General features: G+C 37.9%; 1 pseudogene; it reads right to left on the bottom strand.

Moving 5' to 3' along the window:
• LOC128026630 (3-hydroxy-3-methylglutaryl-CoA lyase, cytoplasmic-like) overlaps window positions 1–25701 on the bottom strand; it is a 46266-nt pseudogene extending 20565 nt beyond the window's left edge.
• Between the last annotated feature and the right edge of the window lie 618 nt (window positions 25702–26319).

Raw genomic sequence — 26319 nt, 5'->3', positions numbered from 1 at the left:
TCAACTGGATAAAAGATTTTTTAAAGGGTAGAACTATAGAGGTCAGGATACAGTCTGAGTCATCAAGCACGTACACAATCGAAAATGGCACCCCACAAGGTAGTGTATGCAGTCCAATTCTGTTTAATATAATGATTAATGATGTGTTTGATGGAGTGAACCAAAGAATAAACAGGGCATTATATGCAGATGATGGAGCATTGTGGGTAAGGGGCCGTAATATTGACAATTTACAGCAAAGGATGCAAACAGCAATTAGTCAGGTTTGAAAATGGTCATTTGACTGGGGGTTCCACCTGTCAGTGGAAAAAACGCAATTCATCTGTTTTTCTAAGAAAAGGGTAAAACCCACAATGGATCTTAAGATATATGGACAATCTCTCAAACAGGTTAATGACTTAAGATATCTTGGTGTGTGGTTTGATAGTAAACTAACTTTTAAAAATCATGTTCAGAAATGGTAGACAAATGTAAGAAAGCAATCAATATTTTAAAGTGTCTTTCAGGGTATAACTGGGGAGCGTCAGGCTCTTCTTTGAAAACAATTTATGTTGCATTAATCCAATCAGTGTTTGACTATTGAAGTACAGTATATAAAACAGCAGCAAAAACTACATTAGCTGAACTGGACAGGGTGCAGGCCAAAGCTCTTCGGCTGTGTAGTGGAGCCTTCCGAACATCACCTATCCCAGCGCTGCAAGTAGAAGTAGGGGAGATGCCTTTAAATCTTAGGAGGTTAAAACTTTCTCTTGCATATTGGGTAAACTTACAAGGGCATGAAAATACACATCCTACAAAACCGGTGTTAGAAGAATGCTGGGAATATGGTCGCGTTGTGAACAGTAGTTTTGGATGGAACAGCAATAAAGAGGCAGCTGACATGGGAATCAGTACTATACCTTGTAGCAAAAATGTTAAATTGAGCACAATTCCACCTTGGTTTTTCTGCTATGCTGTAGTTAATTTAGAAGCTAAAAATATAATCAAGACGGGATTGTATCAAAGTGTACAGCAATACATAGAAGTAATGTATGATGACACATTACAAATATTTACAGATGCATCCAAAGAACCAGCAGGTAAAACAGGTGTGGCGGTATACATTCCTAAATATGAATTTATAATACAAAAAAGAACCTCAAACCACCTCTCAATCTTCTCTGCAGAGATGATGGCCATCATAATGGCACTACAGTGGGTAGAAGAAGTGAAGCCATATAAATATGTTATTTGCTCAGACTCTATGTCCTCCCTAACTAGCATTCAGACTGGGAAATCTGCATGCAGACAGGATCTTTTAGATGATGTTCATCAGATGATTTTCAGGATAACTCAACAGAAGCTAATATTACAGTTCACTTGGGTTCCAGCGCACACAGGTATTGAGGGCAATTAGAGGGCAGACGAGTTGGCAAAAGAAGCACTTAAAGCAGAACAAGTAGAAGTACAGGTTCCACTTAGCAAATCAGAATTGAAAACAATAATTAAAGATGGTATTCATAAACTGGCAAGATAAATGGGATAAGGGGGAAAAAGCTAGGCATTTATATAGTATTCAACAGAATGTAACAGTTAAAATGATCAGCTCATTTCCACGACAGGAGGAAACCTGGTTCACCAGGTTAAGGTTAGGACATACAGGACTCAACAGCGGCTTACACACAATAGGGAAACATGAGACAGGAATGTGTCCATATTGTACGGAAACAGAAACCGTGAAGCATGTACTTCTGATATGTAGGCAGTACTCTGAAAAAAGAGAAATATTTAAGAGGGTAACAAATAACTCTATTACTTTGAGCAACCTGTTGAGTCTACCTGGAACACAGTCTACAACCAAAGCAGTGATAGAGTTTATAAAAGAAACACAATTAGCAAGAAGACTTTAGCCCAATATTTTTTTTTTTTTATTATTATTATTATTTATTTATTTTATTTATTTATTTATTTATTTTTTTCCGGGGGTTTGAGCTGAAGTTGAAGCTGGAGGAGCTGAACACGCAGCGCTAGCTGAAGCTTGGGCTCTGATATCCTTTTTTTAAAATTAATTAATTAATTAATTTATATATATATATATAATATATATATATATATATATATTCATTTATTTATGACTTCCCAATGTGATCACACCTCAATCCAGTAGATGGCGGTAATGCACAAAGATTGCAAACTGCCAAAAAAAAAAAAAAAAACTGAAGAAGAAGAAGAAGAAGAAGAAGAAGAAGTAGTAGATTGGTAATGGAGGAATAAGCATGGCTTATGGCTCCAAACAATCATTGGTCCTGATTGGGAAACTTAGGTTTCATGCTCAATCTGAAGTAAGCATTGTTTCTTTTATATTGATTTAAATGTTGAATGTTATTTTTGTGGTTATATATGACTATTTAATGTGATTCTTTTTGTAGAAAGACTCCACATTCTGTGGGAGACATATTTCTCTTTTACATGCCTGTCTGAAACCTTGTCTGAAACATGTCAATGAAGTGAATGTAGAGGCAATGTGAAATAATGCTGTGGATTCTGAAACTGGATTGTGCCAAACTAGTGATTTTGAAGACTTGGGTTTACTGTGATTTGATATTAACACAAAGGTTTGCACGTGGAAACTTTGGGATGTACACCGTGGACATTCATGGATTAGAGTGTGGTGAATAGACTTTTAGGATTATTGTCTTTTGTCATTATCGTCGTCGTCAGCAGCATCGTCGTCATCATCGTCGTCGTCGTCATCATCATCAACAACGTCTTCATCACCGTCACCCAAAAACAGATAAGACTTATATTTCTATGCTGTTGGTTTTTGAGGGTAAAAACATGAACGATTTCTGTGTGTGTCAATGAAAGGGTCTAAAAAGATAAAACAATATGCAAATTAATGAGAAGTATTTATTTAATGTGTTTTGTTTTTTTCATTATTATTACAGACTTGTGAAGGTCGTATTGAAACATAGTTAGTGATTCCACCCTATAAAAATAGAGTTATAACTAATACTATTGTGAGATCAAGGACACGGTTATAGAAATGGCGCCAGGACTGAGACACTGTTTGTTGAGAAAGTAGAATAGTCCACACAAGATGGAAAGTCATGCAACTCTCGATAGGAATGAGTGTGTGCTGCGCTGAAAGGACAGGTTGCTGACAGTATCAAGATGATGAGTGGCTGTGTTTCACAATAAGAATTTCAGAACAAATATAAAGGGTTGGAAGATCGGTTGATGTATTGTGTGAAGCGTGAATGTGAGAGAGTCAAGAAAGTGGTGGAAAGGTTTGTACAGGAACTCGGGCAGTCAGTGGTAGACTGTCTAAAGAGAAGGGATGTGCAGTTGAAGCCAAGATCAAATCATTGACTCCAATGACCACACCAGTAACATCCCAAAGTTGTGGTGGAGCTCATGATTTTGGACCAAGTCAGCATCATACCTGTGAAGTCCAGCAAAACTTGTTGACCAGTCAAGACAAGACTATGTTAATGCCCTACAACCCTCCAGTAAAGTTAGACTTTCCTTGTTTTAGTAATTAGTAAGATGAAGACCCTATTTTATTTATTGAACGCTGTGAAGAGTTCTTTGCAGTCAGGCCTTTGAGTGATCAGGAAGACCTTGCGTTGCTTAACACAATGCTCAAAGATACCGCTAAAGACTGGTGGCAAGCAGAAAGAAGGAAAGTGAATAGTTGGCGGCAGTTCAAATATGTTTTTTTAAGATCTTTTCTGAGTGAAGATTATGAGGATGTGGCATCAAGACAATTGGTGGAGAGAAAACAAGAGGCCAAAAAAAGCATAAGAGACTTTGCTTTTCATTATCGAGCTTTGTGTTTGAGATGGAGAAAGAATAGGCCGGAGAAGGACATTGTACTGGCCATATTGCGTAACTGCAAACCTCGCCTGGCAGTAAGAGGTACTGCGGCAAATGTTGGTGAGCTGAACAGAATTGGGAAGCAAATTGAACGTGATTTTGATGAAGCCAAGAAATATTGGAATCACGTTCATTCGGAAGAGCAAAAAGAGAAAACAAACGCCGGCTAGTACTAGAGTGATGCAGTCAATTGAAGTGCAGTGTCCGACTGTAACAAAGAGTCAACATACTGTACCTATTATCTTACTAGATTGTTTTCTGTTGGCCATGGTGGACACTGGTAGTTTGTTGTCCTTAATCCAAGAATCAGTCTGGAAACAACTGAACAAGGGTGAAATAACTCAGTCAAGTAAGGGCCAAACCTTTATGTTGGTTAATGGGCAGAAGCAGGCAGCAACTGGAAAAGTGATATGGCAAGGTAAGGTGCAGGGTCAGCCATTTACCTTAACACTGTTTATCCTGAAAGATAGAGATTTAACAGTACCAGTCATTTTAGGAATGGATTTTTTTGTCAAAGTCTGGGGTTGTTTTGGATTTTAGTAAAGCCCAGTAGGTTTGCATTCTACAAGCGGCCAGGGCACTAACCAATATGCAAATTAATGAGAAGTATTTATTTAATGTTTTTTTTTTATTATTACAGACTTGTGAAGGTCGTATTGAAACATAGTTAGTGATTCAACCCTATAAAAACAGAGTTATAACTAATACCAATGTGAGATCAAGCACACGGTTATAATATATATAAATAATAGAACATGTATGATGTATTATTATAGGTGATATTACTCTTGCCCAGCTCTGATTTCTGAGAGATGCAAAGAGAGGCAACAGCAATGCTGTGTTTTATTTGCGCTTGTTTCATTCATAAAGCTTGCATTCATTCACTTCACATGCAACATAGATAATGTCATAGAAAGTAACAGCTACACAAAATATTGTAATCCTAAAATTCAAGTGTACTTGCAATCTGTATGCATGCATTATGGTTAATTGTGAGGATGCTACCTTTTCTAATATCTTGAACAGAAAAGGTAGATTTGAGATCGGTCAAGTCAAGTCACCTTTATTTATATAGTGCTTTAAACAAAATACATTGCGTCAAAGCAACTGAACAACATTCATTAGGAAACAGTGTGTCAATAATGCAAAATGAAAGTTAAAGGCAGTTCATCATTGAATTATGTGGTGTCATCTCTGTTCAGTTAAATAGTGTCTGTGCATTTATTTGCAATCAAGTCAACGATATCGCTGTAGACGAAGTGACCCCAACTAAGCAAGCCAGAGGCGACAGCGGCAAGGAACCCAAACTCCATCGTTGACAGAATGGAGAAAAAAACCCTGGGAGAAACCAGGCTCAGTTGGGGGGCCAGTTCTCCTCTGACCAGACAAAACCAGTAGTTTAATTCCAGGCTGCAGCAAAGTCAGATTGTGCAGAAGAATCATCTGTTTTCTGTGGTCTTGTCCTGGTGGTCCTCTGAGACAAGGTCTTTACAGGAGATCTGTATCTGGGGCTCTAGTTGTCCTGGTCTCCGCTGTGTTTCAGGGCAGTAGAGGTCCTTTCTAGGTGCTGATCCACCATCATATCTGGATACGTACTGGATCCGGGTGACTGCAGTGACCCTCTGATCAAATTGCCTGAGTTTTGAGAACGTAGCGGACATAGAGGATTGTAATATAAAAGGAGCTCATTCAAATACTGAGGTGCTAAACCATTCAGGGCTTTATAAGTAATAAGCAATATTTTAAAATCTATACAATGTTTGATAGGGAGCCAGTGCAGTGTTGACAGGACCGGGCTAATATGGTCATACTTCCTGGTTCTAGTAAGAACTCTTGCTGCTGCATTTTGGACTAGCTGTAGTTTATTTACTATGCGTGCAGAACAAACACCCAATAAAGCATTACAATAATCTAACCTTGAGGTCATAAATGCATGGATTAGCATTTCTGCATTTGACATTGAGAGAATAGGCTGTAATTTATATATATTTTTGAGATGGAAAAAATGCAGTTTTACAAATGCTAAAAAACGTGGCTTTCTAAGGAAAGATTGCGATCAAATAGCACACCTAGGTTCCTAACTGATGACGAAGAATTGACAGAGCAGCCATCAAGTCTTAGACAGTGTTCTAGGTGATTACAAGCAGAGTTTTTAGGTCCTATAATTAACACCTCTGTTTTTTCAGAATTTAGCAGTAAGAAATTACTCGTCATCCAGTTTTTTATATCGACTATGCATTCCATTAGTTTTTCAAATAGGTGTGTTTCACCAGGCCGCGAAGAAATATAGAGCTGAGTATCATCAGCATAACAGTGAAAGCTAACACCATGTTTCCTGATGATATCTCCCAAGGGTAACATATAAAGCGTGAAGAGTAGCGGCCCTAGTACTGAGCCTTGAGGTACTCCATACTGCACTTGTGATCGATATGATACATCTTCATTCACTGCTACGAACTGATGGCGGTCATATAAGTACGATTTAAACCATGCTAATGCACTTCCACTGATGCCAACAAAGTGTTCAAGTCTATGCAAAAGAATGTTGTGGTCAGTTGTGTCAAACGCAGCACTAAGATCCAATAAAACTAATAGAGAGATACAACCACGATCAAATGATAAGAGTAGGTCATTTGTAACTCTAAGGAGAGCAGTCTCAGTACTATGATACGGTCTAAATCCTGACTGGAAATCCTCACACATACCATTTTTTCTCTAAGAAGGAATATAATTGTGAGGATACCACCTTTTCTAGTATCTTGGACAGAAAAGGGAGATTCGAGATTGGTCTATAATTGACTAGTTCTTTGGGGTCAAGTTGTGTTTTTTTTTTTTTATGCGAGGCTTAATAACAGCCAGTTTTTGTGGACATATCTTAATGCCAATGAGGAATTAATAATAGTCAGAAGAGGATCTATGACTTCTGGAAGCACCTCTTTTAGGAGCTTAGATGGTATATACGTTGTTGGTTTAGATGATTTAACAAGTTAATACAATTCTTCCTCCCCTATAGTAGAGAATGAGTGGAACTGTTCCTCAGGGGGTCTATAGTGCACTGTCTGATGTGATACTGTAGTTGACGGCTGAATGGTTGCAATTTTATCTCTAATAGAATCGATTTTAGAAGTAAAGCAGTTCATAAAGTCATTACTGCTGTGGTGTTGGGAAATGTCAACACTTGTTGAGCCTTTATTTTTCGTTAATTTAGCCACTGTATTGAATAAATACCTGGGGTTATGTTTGTTTTCTTCTAAAAGAGAAGAAAAGTAATCAGATCTAGCAGTTTTTAATGCTTTTCTGTAGGATATGTTACTTTCCCGCCAAGCAATACGAAATCCCTCTAGTTTTGTTTTCCTCCAGCTGCGCTCCATTTTCCGGGCTGCTCTCTTTAGGGTGCGAGTAAGCTCATTATACAATGGTGTCATACTGTTTTCCTTAACCTTCCTTAAGCGTAAAGGAGCAACTGTATTTAAAATGCTAGAAAAGAGAGAATCCATAGTTTCTGTTACATCAGTGATCTTCAATTCTGGCTCGCGAGATCCACTTTCCTGCAGAGTTTAGCTCTAACCCTAATGAAACACACCTGAGTTTGCTAATCATGGTCTTCAGGGTCATTAGAAAATCACAGGTAGGTTTGTTTGATTAGTGTTGGAGCTAAACTAGGCAGGAAAGTGGATATTGTGAGCCAGATTTGAGGGTCACTGCGTTACATCATCAAGTTGTTCTGAGGTTTTGGATATGCTAAGGAATTTGGATACATCAGGAAGATAACTCAAAAAGCAGTGGTAGAAGTGATGGTTCTTCGATACTTGTAACAAGAAGTAGAATTTACAAGTTTGGCTATATGAAGTTTGCACAGAACTAAATAATGACCTGAGATATCATCACTTGGCTGAATAATTTCAACACTATCAACATCAATTTCATGTGAACAGTATTAAATCTAGAGTATGATTTCGACAATTAGTAGGTCCTGAAACATGTTGTCTAACACCAATAGAGTTCAGAATGTCTATAAATGCTGATCCCAATGCATCTTTTTCATTATCCACATGGATATTAAAATCACCAACTATTAAAGCTTTATCTGCAGCCAGAACTAACTCGGATGTAAAATCACCAAACTCTTTAATAAAGTCTGTATGGTGGCCTAGTGGCCTGTATACAGTAGCCAGTACAAACATAACAGGGGATGTATCATTAACATTTGTTTCTCTGGATAATGTTATATGTAGCACCATTACTTCAAACGAGTTATACTTGAAGCCTGCGCTCTGAGAAATCCTGAAAACGTTGTTATAAATTGAAGCAACTCCTCCCCCTTTGCCTTTTAGACGCGGCTCATGTTTATAACAGTAATCTTGGGGGGTGGACTCATTTAAAATAATGTAATCATCAGGTTTTAGCCAGGTTTCTGTCAAACAGAGCACTTCGTTTTTTTGTATTTTCTAGTTCGGGGAACCGACACCGTCTCTATAGTGTGATATCTAGGTGAAAGAGTCTCTATGTACTGAGAATTAACTGACCTCTGTGACAGGAGGCAGCTAGCAGACGGTCGGTTTAGCCAGTCTTTCTGCTTCCTGACCTGGGCCCCAGTTAGTCAAGTATAAACTCTAAAACTAATTGACATATTTCTAGAGAGAAGAGTGGCGCCACCCCAGGAGGGATGAAGACCATCTCTTATCAACAGGTCAGGTCTGCCCCAAAAGCTCGTCCAATTGTCTATGAAACCTATGTTATTCTGTGGGCACCACTTAGACATCCAGCTATTGAGTTATGACAATCTGCTATGCATCTCATCACCACGGTAAGCAGGGAGGGGACCAGAGCATATTACAGTGTCTGACATCATGCTTGCAAGTTCACACGCCTCTTTAATGTTATTTTTAGTGATCTCCGACTGGCGAAGTCGAACATCATTAGCGCTGGCATAAATAACAATCTTACTGTATTTACGTTTAGCATTAGACAGCACTTTTAAATTTGCCAAGATGTCAGGCACTCTGGCTCCCGGTAAACATTTGACTATGGTGGCTGGTGTCTCTATATTCACATTCCGTACAATAGAATCACCAATAACTAGAGCACTTTCATCAGGTTTCTCAGTGGGTGCATCACTGAGTGGGGAGAACCTGTTTAAGCATTATTTAATGTTTGTTAATGATTTATCAATGAAAGGTATTATAAAGTGTTACCAAAAAATTACAACAAAGCATCTAAAATCCAGTGCCAAAACACTCAAATACAAAACAAATGGTATGCATTTGGAACTAGTAATGAAGAAACATGAAACAGAAGTTTGCAATGTCTAACCACCTTACCTCACAATCACAATCACACAAGGAAGACAACAAAAGCTACACCCCTGGAGTGTAAGAAATAACAATTATTTATATATTTATTATTATTATTATTATTATTATTATTATTATTATTATTATTTAGTACTTTCACCTTAAAAGCACAGAACAACAACAACAGATACCACCCAAAATATGCTTACACAAAACTGCCAGGGGTATTTCAATTTGATGACTAAATGCTTTTATGAAACAATGCCTTGTCTGTGGTTTAATTTTCTTGAACCCTAAACCTCAAAATGTGGCAGCAATTCAGAAATAATACTGGCATGGCTTTGTCATCTCTCCAGGGCTCTTTTTGAACTTTTTCTCAGTTTGTCTTCTCTCGCAGAACGCCGCTGCTCTTTGGGGGCTGGGTGGATCAGCAGATGTGAAGGGCTGGACACAAAGGCTTACCTATTAGATGTCTGTTTCATATGACAGTGGCTTGGCCCTTGACAAAGCCAATGAGATGGAGGCTAGAGTGGGGCCCTTAGGGGCTCCATCTCATCTGTCGCTAGGGCCGTTGAACGCTGTGACAATGCTGTGCTTAAAGGGCAAGGGGAAAATTATCCTTTCATCACTCGCTGCTAAACAGAGGGAGACTGGGCAAAAGGGAAACCCTGCGCTCTAGTATATTCCATGGTAACACTTTCTATGAAGCCCGTATTTATAATACATTATAAGGGTATGCTTAAGGCATTATAATGAATGCATAATGCATTATGATAAAACTTATAATATGTTGTGTCATCTCATGAATATTCATAAGAACAGTTTTAATACACTATAATATTTACTTATTTGTGGTTATAGCTTTAAAAGGGAATGATTATTTATAACACAATGAACACATTTCATCCACTTTTTCAATGGATTATTTTTCTCTTAGTTATAATGTATTATAAGTCTCATGTCTTGCAATTTTCTTATGTTATTTTACTAAAAGCGGTCAAAGACCACTTATAGTATAAGTAGTAGTAATAATAATAATATATATTTAAGAAATTCTCTCAAACAGTCATAAGATCAGATAGCAGATCAGATGAATGTGTAATATGTTATGTATATGTTATGTGTTATATATGTTATGTATTCAACCATTCTTGAGCATATTAAAGCTGCAGTCTGTAACTTTTGACGCTCTAGAGGTTAATAAACAGAACTGCTTGCGTCTTGTGGAAGAACATTGTAGCCAGAGCTACTTCCCTCTGTTTATGTCTATGAAGAATCACAAAAGGTACTCCGCTCTGGGTTACTCCGCCGCGGTACCCCCGAAGCAATCTAAAATATTCCGAATATATTTTAGTGTTTAATACAAACACTTTTTATAGGTGTACCCTAGTGATTAAGGACAGGCTAAAAACATGGTTTGGAACATGGATTCATGGTGTACTAGTTTATTATAAACATTTTGTAAATTTTGAACACACACAAAAAAAAAAAGTTACGGACCGCAGCTCTGATTGGTTGTTTCTTAAGGGAGCAGTGTTTCTGCAAATGGGAGTAGGACCACTGGGAGGAGCCAGAGGAGCTTAAATGTTTCACAGATTATGATTTGTCTCATATTCTACTGTCAGGACATAATGACAGGTTTAACAAATATGTAAAAAATAAATTTTTACAAGAGTTACTTACTGCAGCTTTAATACTCTAATGAGAGTTAGTTGGCATGTAGTGGCAAAGTCGCATATAGCCGACTGATTAAAGGTACAATTTGTAAGATATTTGCAGTAAAAGATCCAAAAACCACTAGGCTAGTGTTATATATTTTGTCCAGCCGATTACTAACAATATCATTAATGTTTTCAACTACTTGTAAATCATGAGAAAATTCCCCATTCTAAACAGTGACATGGGGCAGTGCAGTCGCATGTCAGTGGCGTTAGTTACCCTTTGTTACCGCCTTTACTGGCGTAGAAACCACATGACAACAGTGTCGTGGACAAATGCGGAAGTAGCTTCGCAAACTTCAACTAGAAAGAGATGCTGATCTCGCGTGTGCTTTACTCGAAAGCTGAGTTGTTTTGATTCGTACGTAACCTACTTGCGCAAATCGTTGAACTCGTGTTAAATCCATGATTTATCTTTCCGTCTGATTGATGGCCATCAGTGGTTGGGTAGAAGACAACAAATCCCAAAATTCGACGCTCCTTCTTAGTGTCATCAAACCACGAGATTGTTTTGGTAGTGTCCCCTCTAGTGACAGGTCCTACAACCTGTACCTTTAAGTGGAACATCAAAATAAAATGTAACCATATAAAAGAGTTGGAGTATTAAACTCTCATCAATTCATTAATATTAGCGCCAAGGAAACACTTAAATAACACTCAACATCTAACCACTAACAAGCTGTAGTAAGATACTGTTCAGATATTAAATAAACAATGTCAAGATATGACACAAGTTTCTCTTTTTGTGTGTGTGTGTGTGTGTGTTGGGGGGGGGGGGGGGGTTGTTGTGAAAGGAGGTTCATTGTCATAAGACGGAACATGAGACAGTGAGCAAAGTTCACTAATGCCACGTTTCCACCGAAATTACCCGGGACATTTGTACCAGGAACTTTTTTTCCCAGGAACTTTTTTCCCCCCAGACCTGTTGCTTTCTGCATTTCCACCGTGTAAAGTACCAGAAAGATTAGGCAAATAGACTGGTGACTTAGGTCTGCGCGGGTGCGTGCGTTTCTCAATACAAAGTACACTAATTTTGGACATGCATCCTCGGTAGTTCAGACTTTGTGCTTTCGACTCGGGAGTGTGATGTCCGTGACGACGCAAGTCCGGTAAATCTGCAAACAGCAGTGTACTTGATAACTTCAGTCAGCTGACCATGGCTACTGCAATTTTCCTCTCTTTATAAATACACAATAAAACGAAATAGGATATCAAATACCACTGCCTCCTTTCGTTTTCATTTAAACATAATAACAGCTGCAGAAATGTACTTAGTTCAGGGATATGTGTATATATATACAGCCATGACAATAACGAAAGAAAATATAAATTTGCCTTTTTTATTTTCATTTTAACATATAGATAAATTGAATACAGACCAAAGATAGCCTGTTAGATTTACCCAAAACAAATTATATTTTATGTTTAACAAATAAAGATACATCAAAGCCAGCAGCTCATATCAGAAGGTCTAGCCGAGGTGAGGCTACTCTCAGCGGATACATGAGTACTGAGCTCCCGCTGATCGTGTGGAGATCACTGTCTCCGAGATCGGCGAAACACATTTTTAAATAGGCACCGTCTTTATAAATAAACCACAGATTTAAACGAAATACGATATCAAATACCACTGCCTTCTTTCGTTTTCATTTAACCATAATAACAGCTTCAGAAATTTAGTTCAGGGATATATATACAGCCATTACAATGAAACTAAATATTATATAAATTTGCTTTTTTATTTTCATTTTAACATATTGATAAATTGAATACAGACCAAAGATAACCTGTTAGATTTACCCAAAACTAATTATTTTTTATGTTTAATCACTAAAGAGACATCAGAGCCAGCGGCGATGTGAGGCTGCTCTCGGCGGATACATGAGGACTGAGCTCTCGCTGATCATGTTGAGCTGACGGTCTCTGAGATCGGCGATTTTTAAATAGGTGCTGTCTTTACATATAAAGCACAGATTTGAGTTTTAAACAACTACATTCTCGACTGAAATACTTTTAAAATTACATTTCATGACACAATAACAGTAATATTTTGAAAATGATCTGAATAAATGGTGGTTGAACTCAACCAATGCTGTGTGAACTCAACCAATCAGGATGTTTAGAGCCCAAGTCCCGCCCCCGAAAGTTCTGGAACTTTGAAAAAGTACCACCTCGCCAGCAGGGACTTTCTTTCTTTTTTTTTACCCAGAACTTTATTTAGTTCCTGGTTCCTGCGGTGGAAACACACCGAGTACCAGCCCCTAGTTCCTGGGTAAAGTTCCTGCAAGGGAAATGCGGCAATAGCTGAAGTACTCTGAAACCACCTTGGTTACATATGTAACGGAGATGACAGAACCTAATAATGCCATGTAGACAGAGAAGAGAAGTGGTCCAAGAACTGAGCCCTAAGGCACCCCAATAGTTAGATGTTGTAACTTGGACACCTCGCCTATCCAAGATACTTTGAAGGACATCACTGATAAGACTCAAACCATTGGAGTGCGGTTCCTGAGATGCCCTTTGCCAGTAGGGTTGATAGGAGGACCTGGTGGTTAACCATGTCAAAAGCAGCGGACAGATCAAGCAGGATAAGTATCTGAGCATTAAACATTTGAATGTCCAGCAAATAAGCACAGGGACATCAGTTTAGGTGCATATGGACCTGGATGTGATTGAAACCCTCTTGGAAATGGCAGAAGTCTGCCGGGGGAAACATGAGCTCTGCCGGCCTCCGTAACAGACAAAGAGCTGGTCTGATGTCCTTAAGCTTTGTGTCCAGTCTATGTAGCATCTCAGGGCTCGGACCAGAGAGGGCAAAGCTAAGCCTGGGTCTGCCACCTCCGGGGGGCAGCACTTGCAGGTTCATCACCTGATCCCTGAAGGGACTAGTGGGAACCTTGGGCAGGGCCTCAGGATTACCTGGAAGTCAGCTGGCCAAAACTCTAGGCATGAATCGTCGACCGAATGGGTGCAGGTCCCCTACCCTCTTGATGGAGGCCAGTGCAAGCAGGAGCAGAGTTTTCAATGAAATAAACTTCAGCTCAACTGAGTATAAAGGCTCAAATGGGCCCTGCTGTAGTTTTTTAAGCAGTAGAGACAGGTCCCAAGAGGGTATCGAGGGGTGGTGGGGAAGATTTAACTTTCTGTCCACTCTAAAGGAACCTGATGACCAGGTCATGCTTACCTACCAACTTCCCTTCCACTGGGTCATGGTTAGTGTGGAGGTAGACAGCAATCCTTTGATGGGAACATGACTCTTCCACGAACGCCACCTCAGGGTGTTTAACGCCCAGACACGTAAGGCAGTGATCGTGACAATCACCCACCGCCAGGTAAGATCTAGAAAGATGCCGGGTTTTTTTTATTGTTATATGATAACACATTTTTTAGTTTGTCATCTATTAAAAACTGACAGTATTTAACAATTAATTTTTTAAAGAAGTAATTGGCTACACTGTAGGCCCAAACAAACAAATATTTAAGTTATAAAGGGGCAATATATTTGTGAATATATTACTAATGATATAATATAGAAAACAAATACATTGGTCTACAATAGATACATATACCCTAAATGGAATAAAAAAACTGAGGGCAAAATGTAATTTCTGCAACACTAGTAGAATTGCAAAATACCTATACTTATTTATCCATTGCTGCATTTTTTATTATTGTCATTGGTCAGAGAAACTGATATTTATGTCCTTAACTCATACTATTTGTTGAGCAATTGCTTCTGCATTAGGGTATCTGCATAATAAGCTAGAAGTATTTTAACATTATTAATAATAATATCATGCCTAACAGTTTCATTATAAAATAATTGTCAGGATATACTCAGGACTCAGAGGTAAGGTGAATTCAGAACAGTGATTTATTGAGTGATATGTACAAGTGCGGTGAATCCTTGTCCTCAAGTGCTCGTAGAATCTCCAATGAAGATATATGTGCTCTGAGTGTCACATGGAATTGAATATCCAGGCAGGCAAGTTCACTAGGTTCTTGTAACGTCAAAGCCACAATTAAGATCGTTCTCTCAGTCCTTAGCTGCCGAAGACAGTAACTACATCAGGACAATCACAGGAGATTTCAGAATTTGAATGATATATTATAAAGTCAAAATAATATACAGTAATATTTTTATAAACGTTATTATACCGATTAAAGGTAGTCAGGGAGTAGAAAGAATTCCCCAAAACTGCCATTAACAAGACCACTTTGTCTATGACTAGGGTAATATTTGTACAGGAACCTGCTGGTCTTTAGGGCCTTCATGTGTGTGTGTGTGTGTGTGTGTATGTATGTATATATATGTGTGTGTGTGTTTATGTATATATATATATATATATATATATATATATATATATATATATATATATATATATGTATATATATATATATATATATGTATATATATATATATATATATATATATATATATATATATATATATATATATATATATATATATATATGCGTTTGTGTGTGTGTGTGTGTGTGTATATATATATATATATATACACATATAAAATGACTTGTAGATGCTAATGGAAATTTTGACTTGTTCAGTGTTCCCGCTAGGGTATAACGGTGTAGGCTACAGCAACTGTGGTAACATCAAGTTAAATATATTTGATACAGAAACAGCTACAAATACAAAGGTGAATGAGCATTGAACCGATATATCATAGACACCTCAAGTGCTCTAAAAATAATAACTGCCATCATTTGTCTTCCTCTAGCAAAAACTGGTGGAAAGAGAAAGATTTTATCATAGTTTTTCATTAGGGTTTGCCAGTCATCTCCACCACCGGCTGAGCCAGAAATGAATTCTGTTAACCCTGTCTGCTCAGAGTCACCCCAGCTTTTGTTCAGGATAAAGACATTATAGGCTCTTTGTATGGCTTTTCTCTGGGAGTTATTGAGGAGGAAACATTAACTCAGATAGTACCTCAAGATAGTAGATCAAATATGCTTGGCCTGGATATTTGTAGGCTTTCAAGAAAAAAGGTGAAATTAACTGTTGTGAAGTTTTCATATTGTGGCTAGAACTCTGAGCCCAGACTGCTCCAAACAGGCAGATTTGTGCCGTTCTTGCTCCAGTCTAACAGTTTCACTGACGGTCAAGGCCAGAACTAGTGTTCCTTCCTGACACAGCATGCCATGATATATCTATTCCTATCATAAATCAAGTCCAAACCTTGGGAAATCTATCTTTTATGAGGAAAGAGGTGATCCAAATAAACCATTAGCCACTGGAACATAATGGAAAATTATTAGGATTCAGTCATAGTATTTTCTCAAATTTGATCTTAACATTGCTGGTTGATATGCCAGTCGTCTTGGATTTGTTTCAAGCATCTTGGAAAGTTGCCACAGTTCTTCTTTTGCTTTTCCTTGAAGCCATTGTGCGAGTTCACTTTAATATCGCGTGCTTTATAAACATGTTGCTGCTGATTGGACTGCAGTTCTGACACACCCACCAAACAAGAGAAAACACATCTCAAACCCCATTGCACACAGGTGCACACCGTTTCCAGGAAACGTGACGTTCAACACGGAAACCGTAGCAAAACGTTGCGCACCGTTTTGAACTTGAACATGCCCCAGATCTCTGTGTGGGCCAGACCTGCTTTTCCATGATTTCATGTTCAAACAAAAAAACTCACATTGTAAATCCCCAAATTTATGTATCCTTCTCACACACTAAAGCACAATATGTAGATAATCGTCTTACAAATGAGCTTTTGTAAAGCATCTATTAATACAGTATTTATATCTGAATACTAGGGGTGCTCCGATCACGATCGGCCGATCGTTAATGCGCATCTCGTCAGTAAAGCCGGTTCTCTAATCAGCGGTTAATTCCATCAGGTGCGTGATTTCACATAGAGCAGCTGTTACTACACAGAGCCGTTGTTAACTGAGAAGATGCGCCAAAAAATGCTGAAAATGAAGTGGATTTGCGCATCTTCTCTATTAACAACGGCTCTGTGTAGTAACAGCTGCTCTATGTGAAATCACGCACCTGATGGAATTAACCGCTGATTAGAGAACCGGCTTTACTGACGAGATGCGCATAACGATCGGCCGATCATGATCGGAGCACCCCTACTGAATACTCCTCCTTCTCAGATTTTTCCTGAGAAAAAGACCTGAGGGGTTTCCTACTCATTTTGGACTAAACATTTCACATCAAATTCTTTTTTGATATCTACAAATTGTCTCAATTGCCAATTTCATAAAAAAACATCAGAGACTAAGTTGATATTATGCTGAAATCTCATTAAAAAACACAACTTGACCCCAAAGAAGTAGTTAATTACAGACCGACAGTAAGAATGTTAGGGCTCTAGATACAGCTTTGGATGCATCTAGCCCAGGGATTCCTGTACATTGTCCGTTTCGGCAGAGCCCCTGCAGCAGGGCAACTGGGTGACAGTGAGGCAGCATAGTCGTGGGTCAAAACACCGCTCTTCTGTTCCGATCAAAACATTAAAAGATCATTAGTTAATATATATATATATATATATATATATATATATATATATATATATATATATATATATATATATATATATATATATATATATATATATGAAAGTGACGTGACATTCAGCCAAGTATGGTGACCCATACTCAGAATTTGTGCTCTGCTTTTAACCCATCCGAAGTGCACACACACAGAGCAGTGAACACACACACACACTGTGATCACACAGTTGCGGCACCCGGGGAGCAGTTGGGGGTTCGATGACTTGCTCAAGGGCACCTAAGTCATGGTATGGAAGGTGGAGAAAGAACTGTACATGCACTCCCCCCACCCACAATTCCTGCCAGCCTGGGACTCGAACTCACAACCTTTCGATTGGGAATCCAACTCTTACCATTAGGCCACGACTTCCCTTATATATATATATAAATCTACACATTTTAACAGATGTTATACAATGATTAAAAGCTTGTGTTAACACTCAACACTTTCGCTGTTACTGAGGTGTGATACGGGTAAGGTTAGGATCAGGTTTGCTGGTAGGGGTATGTTCAAGGGTTGGTTAAGGGGTCACCCTTAAGGTTAAATTTAATTTTTTATAAGGGAACATGGTTCAATCTCTTTATTTCATATTGTTATGACAAATTAAGTATTTTCTTTAAAAAAAAAGGACTTTAAAAATTTACAAATGATGAATGATTTCCACTTTAGACTGGCTACTGCAGAAACATGAACAAATGATTAGTAAAGATGTGTGAATAGGGTAAAGTCTTTCTAAACTTTTTGTCATCGAGATGACTTCATTATTAATGATAAGTAGACATATATAAACATTTGCAAGTGATGAATAGTTTCCACTTTGGATTGGGTACTGCAAAAACATGAACGAATAATTAATAGATCAATAGATGTTAAGATGTGTTAAAAGAGGTCTACACAACAACACAGCAAACAAAGACCAACCAATGAAGATCATTTACGAATTGAAAGCTTACTGACATTTGTAAGCATTTCAATTTACATTAAATAAACATATGTTAATCATTAGTTAATGTAGTAAGTTCATTAATAAACATTTACAAGAACATTATCTTATATTTCTAGCTGTAATATGTGCATATATATTAACTAATGATCTGTTAAGCATTATATAATGTTTCTTAATGATTTAAATGAATGAAATGAAAATTATAGTGTTAACTTTTTTTTAATAGCTGTCTTAAAATTAGAACTCTATGACTGCAAGTCACATTCCTATTCTGTGATCCTTGCATTACTATGGCACTAACAAATTCAGCACACAGGGGGCAACAGAGTTGTCCTTTGAAATGTTAAGATTACAATGTGTACAATGTAAATAGCTATGTGTAAATGCAGTGCAGGGGTGTGGAGCAGAACCAGAAGCTATGTCTGTAGCAATGTCAAAATTATTTGTATTTGAATTCAGAAAAAGACTGGGATTGGGTGGGGCTTAAACCAGAAATTTCCTTAATCAAATGAGAAATTTGTTTCAAATATGATTGTGCTTTATGTGCTTATTTGTTTTAAGAATTTATTTATTTATTTTGTGTAAAACTCCTAAAATTATATATATATATATATATATATATATATATATATAGTTGTTGTAGTTATAAAACATTATTAAATGTCTTCTAATTAAAAAAAAATAACTGTGAATACAATCATCCACAACCACAAACAAGATGAATTCATTCAAAATGCATGTATGAACAAGGTACCTCATGATTGTGACCACCACAATGTTGCTCACCTGTAGAGCAATGGGAATGTTGGGCAGAGCCTGACCGTAAGTGTCATGGCAGTGCAACCCCAGTGCAGACCTCTGTCAACAAATCACTCAGCATCTTGGCCATGGAGCCCGCGGTGCCTACGCCAATGATATCCCCCAGGGATACCTCATAACAGCCCAGCTCAAACAACCGCTTTGCCACCTGGGCCAGAACAGAGGAAAGCCATGAAAACACCATCCCCCTTGGAAATATAAACGAGATGATGGAGTGCACACAGAGAGCTCATTCTGGGTGTTAGAAAAGCACTGCTGTGTTACAGCGTCATGCAGGCTTTTTAGCAAACATCATAATAAGGGCCTTGTGGGATTACGAAAATTGTGGGAAGAAAAAATATTCAGAGCGTTCAACACTCGATAAGATTTATCGCATATTGGAAGGCCCATTTGATTTTGCTTCGACCAGTTATACACTGAATAATTCTATTCAGATTGAACACCTTTGTGACTTATAATTGTTTTACTTGTCCCTCATACGGACAGCCAAGAGCACAGGAAACATACCTGGAAATAAGTGAAAGAACTACTGAAAGGTAAAGTTCAGCACATTTTGGAGGATATATAGCTTTGAGTTTACAGTAAAGCAACATAGGTGAAATAATGCCAAGTGCTGTTTTACTGCAACCACAAGCAGAACAGTCCACAGTGGCCAGAACGGCTCTTACAATGGATTACATCTTTCACAGAATAAAACAAAATGTTCAGCAGCAGACCAAACATATGGTCGGTGTCAAATGGTTGTGACAAATACTACAAATAGTGTTGACAGTGGGAATGAGAAATGGTGCTAGAGAGTGTCATGCCAGCTATATGTGCTTTCCATATGTGGAGGAAGCATGTTCTGCTAGAAACAGTGAACAAACAAGTGAAAAGTTGAAAATGTTTCTCTTGGGCTTGTGGTCGTCAGATGATACTGCTGTGTGCTACCAGAATTTCCGTGGAGTCTCTTCTTGAACATTAGGCATTGAGTCACATTTGCCAGATGAGTTAGTCAGACTGACTGCTCTCTATCAAGGGTTTTCAGTAAAGAGCACAGACTGAAAACTCTGGACACATCTGGACTTGCACTTGTAACCACACTGCATACACATCTGGAACTTGACTTATTTACTCATTAATTCTGGAATAATTTCTGGCTGCTGTGGTATCCCTATCTCAAAATCTCAACAGAGAACAGTCAAAAAAAATCTAAGTACAATAAAAGAAACCACTGACCTTCTGGTTAAACCAAAGATCAGTCTTGGAACTTGCTTATATAACAAATGGCTCCTGAAAACTACAGTGCTGCAGTCATTTGCATGGACAGTCACCTGGACCAAATGTCTGACTAAGTTGTATTATTTTGGCAGCTCAGAGGAAACCTTGATTTTTTTTTTTATTTTTTTTTTTATCGTTATTTTATTTTAGCTTGTTTTATTAAGAATTCAGCTACCAATAAGAGTTCAACTGAAGGGAAAGTCATAACAATCCACACTGCAGAACTTTCAAAAATGTCAGGGTCAAACCTTCAACTATTCAGTAATTCAGACCATGATCCAGTATGCCACACCATTATTATTATTATTATTATTATTATTATTAATTTGATTAACCAATTTCCACATTTTCAGAATTCAGCATTAAGCTCTGCCAATTTCTAAAATATTTTCATTCTCAAAGTTCCTCCCAGGGTGGCTTCAAAGGCCGAATCTGTTGACTGTTATGTCAAGTCAGCCCTAATCCTGAATATGAGGTTACAGTCTTGACTACAAACCTTCCCTTTACCAGTCCAGATCTTTATCTGCTTTTCAACAACCATTCTTTGAGTAATTATAATCTTGCGACCCAATCTGCCGGTCTCTGCATCATTGGCAGATTGTTGGTCAGATTATCATTCAAAATTAGTGTTGAAGTGTGAAAGTGCTCAAAATGAACACTGGCCTATTACTTGAAGACAAAACTGGGTCTATGGCACACAGCCATGCCTTCCTGTTAGGCTGCAATCGTTTCAAGTGATATTTTTCCTGCTCAATGTTAGTTGAGTGACTCAGTACAGGTAACTGTAGAGCAAATTTGTACAACGATGGCAGCCTATCAGATACATTTATTTTTGCAAAAACTGAAAGACACTTTAATTCCTTAAAATTTCTGGATGTTTTGAATATGCTTTCAATTATCTATAAGAACACTCCAATTTACACATTTTGGCATGTTTAACCATTTCACGGATAGTCCCCCAAAATCAGTCAATTCTATATTAGGCTACTCATGGTTAGTCCCAAGCAAGGCTGTAATCAAACATACAAACACAGGTCTTTTATCCACTTTACATCCCTTCACCCTTTTGTTTAATCACAATCTTTTCATCATCCTGATTCGGCATCATTACTTGGCATTAACTTGATTTCCTTTCAATACTAGTGCACATAATGAACACTGGCCTAAATCTCAAAGAAAACACATAGAAGAAGCTGGTGTCTGTGGAACACATCCGCACACTGGTATCCCTTCCCGTTTGGCTGCAGAAATGACCTGCTCAAACCTCTGCAAACTCCTCTATGGAGCAGTTGATGTTGTTCCTGCTAAAAGTCTCTGAGGCGGAGCCAAAAACTGCCACTTCAGTAGCTCCTGCTGCAACCTTTACGAGGAAACATTTAATCAAGTTTGTACATATAGACGTTGGCTTTTGAGCACAACTTGCATGATTAGCAAGGAAAGAAATTAACAGAAATGGGTTAAACATTTACAAATAAATGCTACAAGATGTAAAGGTCACGCTCTTATGCAAAGTAAAGGGGCAGTGAAAGCGTAGGCAGAGAAAATGCATAAATAAAGTGGTTTATTATACAAGAAAAACATCATTGACCTGGCATGGAAGGTAAATTGCAAATCACACTTATAAATAAATGTAAATGATGCAAATATTTACTTAAAAACTGCCTGGAAGCCCTGAGAGTCAGAACAGGGCATCTAACATCAGGACACCTTTTATTCCCTCTCAACGCTGCAGTGTGGTCTGCCATCTGAAAAACCAAAATGCAAACCAACAAGAATTTATACTCAAACTTTATCCCAAAGGATTTTGCGCAAATGCAGTTTTGATGACATGAATACCAAATCCAGTGGTTTTGTGTGGACAGAAAAGCCACAGGATATCAGCCAACATGCTCTTGAGGATTCTTATTACCTGTGCTAACCACTTTGTAGACATACAGCTAGTGGCTTCGATGACAGGGAGCCCGGTCTGAGAGAGCATATCTATCAGTCGGATTTTGACCTCTGTCGGCACTATTTCCTGCACAAACACAATAGCACAAATGTCTTAGGTTTCTATAAACACATCCCGGGAGCATGTACAGCCACAACAGCGCTGTATTATTGAGATGAATAATTGATTTTCCACCATCCCCTAATGAATAGTTTTCCTGTGAACATATACAATAGAACAGTCACAGTGTCTTCTAAAAATGTGCCCGTGGTAACACTTTTGCAAAATTAGACTGCTTCTTGCACATTTCAGTGAGTGGCATTAATACTGCATTCGTTTTATATGTAACAGATGCTAAGTGTGTTATGATTGGTGTAGCCTACAAATCAAGACTGTTCAGAAATAAAATGTCCGGTGAGTGGCACTAAAAGGTTAATGCTTTATCGCATTTCAAAATAATGTACAACCTACACTAAATGATAACCTAAACCAGGGGTAAGCAAGTTCAGTCTTAAAGATCTATTGGACTGCAGAGTATAGCTCCAACCCTCATCACACACCTGAACAAGCTAATCAATATCTTCAGGATTACTGAGGCTATAGGCAGGTAAGGCACTTTTTTTATTTTTATATATTTATTTTTGCTGGGTTGGAGCTAAACTCTACAGGACAGCAGTTATCTACTTGCCTACATCTGACCTAAACCTAACTTATAATGTAAAAAACATGTTTTGAAGCAACCCTGGAATTTCAGCTTGCTTCTACAAACCACTGTGCTCCTTTATCACGACCGAGTGTTCCTCATCACAAATGCTATGCTGTACTGGGTGAGCTTTGTAGTTTTACAAATCATGTAACTATAGTAAAAGTGTTTTGAGGTCATAAGATAGTAATGTGCAAGGAAATGCGTGATAATAAGTTTACTGACTAATAATCTACCTCGTAATAAAAATTTTCTGTGAAAAGGAATAATTTTATTATTCTTTTAACGCCAATAATGCTAATTTTAACTGCATGGAATTGTACTTTTTAGTTACAATGGTGGAAAAATAAGTAGGATGAGGCAATGTTTTTTCCAATTAAAGTCTACGTTGACTAAACCATGCTAAAGATATGTCTGATTAAAACGTAAATGATAGTATGTTGTGTGCTCACCAATGATGTCATTACCGAACAAAAAATGTCACAGCCACTTATATTTATGTCTTTGATTTTGTTACGATGCTTTTTTAAAGAAGAATGCAAATCATAAACATGCCAAACCACAAGCTACAAGCACTTCTCGTTTTCTTGGTCCGACCTCCACAATTTTGACACAAGTGGAAGCTTCTGCAGTTCAGAGCACTGCAAATTGAAAAACAATGAGGAAGGAAAGACCATATAACAATTTCTCAGTGCTGTACGGAAAATCTGAAAGGTGGATTAAGACACATCCTCTGCCCAGTGCTTCCTGTCAAATGGTGTGTACAGTACAACATCATGTTTTGAATCTGGTCTTCAGATCCTTGCCAGGTCATTTATGACATAATGTGCATTGGAAACAAGCATTTCCTCTCTTCCAATTGTAAAACCAAAGCTTAACCTTTGAATTCATGGAGTTAGATTACCAAGGGACAATGCTGTGTTTGTAGAAGATTTAAATGGCTATAAAACCTCAGCCTCTTGATACTGAAACCATTGCTTTGAGGAACTGCACACAGCCTAGTTTCTTTACAGCTGAGTTTGATTTAATTGTGCTGTCATGGAGGGAGGACATGGATTTGTTAGAGGAATGATAACAAACTTCTCTGTAAGAAATTTCTGACTGTCTGTGCTATGCAGGCGGAGGATAACCATTGTGGTTTGTCCCGTTAGCATCCCTGACCTGCAGTTAGGACAGTCTATTAATTTCACTCATAAATCAAACTCACTCTTTTAACTCGCCACTCAAACCAGAAATACGGGCCCTGTTAGAAATATCAAATAAAACATTATTTTCTTATCAAGGAAATAAATTAGACCAAAACGATTTTGCTCTGTATTTTGTAAACATTTCTGGCCCCTAGCTTTGAGTGGTATTTTCAAGAGGTTAAGCCAAAGCTGGGAGAGAGGCTGAATAAAGTGAGACAACGGTGCCATTTACTGTATTTAAAGAGCTTTTCTATATTGGTCTAATAAACATTAGACATTACGTTTTCCAGTTTAAAGTTGTTTTGTTCAGTTTGGCTAAACAGCAAATAACACGGAGTACAAATTAAAATAAACAAATGTGTATTCATGTATTTATTTATCTATGTTAGTGGATTTTCGTGTCTTTATTTATAGTAAGTAAACATAATTAAACATTAATTATAATCAGTTTTTAGTTTTATCTTAGGTGAAAATTCTATTTTGTAGTATAGCTATTTTAACTTTTCCTTGCAAAGAAATTGTTACAGATAGCCAAAATATTATTATAGTCACCTAACAGTACACTTATAATAATTTTGTCTTGTGTCTAAAGAAAATGTATTAAGTATGGTGCAGTAATCACAATTGTGTTTCTCTGCTAAACATGATTTATGTTTTTGATTAATATAATTCTCTAAAAATCTGCTTTAATGTAGAGCAAATTAATCAATATGCAAAAATAATGTTCAATTATTCTGCATTAAAATTATCATTTTGTTGAAGAGTGGACCTTTTGCTTAGACTAAGTACATAAAAAAGAGAATGTCTTTGCTGCTTTACTTGTATTCATTGTAGTGTATTATTTCTGATTAATATTAAATAAAAACATAAAGTTTGAACCAAGCCATAATAATAATTTGAGAGAAAGTTTATTGGTTGTTTGTTTTCACTGTAGTTTCCATCTCTTTAAGTGTACTATGGAATACTGTAGGGTATAGGCCTGCCACCCTGTCATTATTAAATGAAATTCTTCAGTTTTGAAGTGGGAAACAATGCCGTTTGGCATAGCTAATGTAAAACCTGGTGTAGCTTGATGAAAAGCACCATTTTGTAATTAACCACAAATTTAAAACAGTATTTGAGAGCTCTGGTGCAGATGTTTATTGTTTAGTTTTTTTTAGTCACAAAGAATGCATATAATGTCATTAAGTCTCAAGTCTCACAGAAGAAAGAAAATTACTGGTTGATGGTGAGGGTAACATGAGGGTCCTTTATTAAAACTTTCATAACGGGATGAGCTTTACCCAATTGCTTTTCTCTCTGTGTTGCTGTATTTCCTAGAGCCATGTATAAATCTTGCACATGCAAAAACAGACCCCCACCTTCTCTTCCCACAGGAGCCGTGGAAACCAAGGATAATCCTGCAAGAAACTCTCATAGCAGTGCTTGACCACAGCTGAAACGTTAACCATCTGGGTAGCACGATCTGCTAGCCCAGTGCTGTTCCTGGGTGATACCTCTGGTGATCAGAGTGCATGCACTTCTGAGCAGCAAAAAGAGAGCATCACTTCAAAAAGGGCATGGTATGACTCCGCTGTTACCATGGCAACAGCATCCCTGCCTGTGCACGGCAATGTAGGGAAGGGGAGGGAAGACTGACTGAAGACGTTAGACGGCATTTTGTTCGCTTTAGACTGACAGTTCCATGTGAAGTAGAGACCCGCTGGGAATCTCGGCTCTACAATAAGTCTAACCACAAGCTGCTTATTTTACTGCCCTTGGCTCCCCTCCCCAGCGGAAATCTACAGCTTCGGGGAAATATGCTGCCGAGATTGATCTCCTGTAACTGAGGCAGCTCATGCTTTTCAATGGCCGGCTGTGCCACTCTTGCCAATGTCAACTGTGCTCTGTTATAAAATCTCTCTGTAAAGCCGGGCTGCAATTTACTTGTGAAAGAGGCATTCTTCCTGGCCCAGGTGCTTACAATAGAGAGGTTTAAGGACGCTCTTCCTCAATAAGATGCTGGTGTGCTGTGAGAGGGTCTGGCCTCTCTCGTGGGGGGAAAATGCAACTGGTGAGACCAGGAGCTG

This window comes from Carassius gibelio, chromosome A13 (genome assembly GCF_023724105.1).
Source record: "Carassius gibelio isolate Cgi1373 ecotype wild population from Czech Republic chromosome A13, carGib1.2-hapl.c, whole genome shotgun sequence".
NCBI lineage: Eukaryota > Metazoa > Chordata > Actinopteri > Cypriniformes > Cyprinidae > Carassius > Carassius gibelio.
The sequence above is the reverse complement of the archived record's forward strand: the minus strand, read 5'-3'. Positions and strand labels throughout refer to the sequence as shown.